A 929-nucleotide genomic window follows, 5' to 3' on the forward strand; every position below is an offset into this window, starting at 1 on the left:
GCGACTCGATTAATCATAAATAAATTAAGTTTAATTGCTAAGTAATAAAATGTTAATTACATATGTCAATGATAATTAATTCAAGTACAACACACGTCTCGTGCAAAAGTGTAAAGAAGTTTTTTTTTTTTTTTTTCGTGCTACACTCAATACCTTGGTATTTTTTTTTTTGTTTGTTTGTTTTGTTTTGTTTTGTTTATTTGGTTTCTCGTATTTTACGATTTAATTCTTATGTTCGAGTAGGTGTATGTATGTATACTTTGTATGTGCGTGTGTGGGTTTTTGTGTCTCTCTCTCTCTCTCTCTCTTTCCCTGGAGAGTGTATGTGTATATTTGTGTGTATGTATGTATGTGTGATTTAATAATTAATGGGTAATTTTTTTCTTTTTGTTATCCTTTCCTCGACTACAATAAGCTCTTCGTAAAACTTAATAACATCGGTAGTTTACAATAGTTTACAATCGCCTCGTGGTTCTCGATTATCGACGTGTCTATTTTAAATAGATACACATCGCTCTGATCAATGCTGGAATCGAATATATTAATGATAACAATAATAATAATAATAATAATAATAATAATAATAATAATAATAATAATAATAATTAATAATAATAATGATAATTAATAATAATGACAATAATAATAATAATAATAATAATAATAATAATAATAATAATAATAATAATAATATATTTAAGTACGTGCTTCGTTTTTCTTCGTATATACTCGAAATTCGAAAGAAGAAATGAAATAAATCATTCTCTCGCCATATTGTTTCTTTCGTTTCTCCATCCACCGAGTAAAACGTTATCGTTTTCTTTTTCTTTTCTTTTTTTTTTTCTTTCTCTCGTTCGTTCCTTTTCTCTGAGCAGCACGTTCACGCACAATTCGGTGGAATTCGTCGCTTTTCTTTTTCTTTTTCTCTT

This window comes from Vespa velutina, chromosome 14 (genome assembly GCF_912470025.1).
Source record: "Vespa velutina chromosome 14, iVesVel2.1, whole genome shotgun sequence".
NCBI lineage: Eukaryota > Metazoa > Arthropoda > Insecta > Hymenoptera > Vespidae > Vespa > Vespa velutina.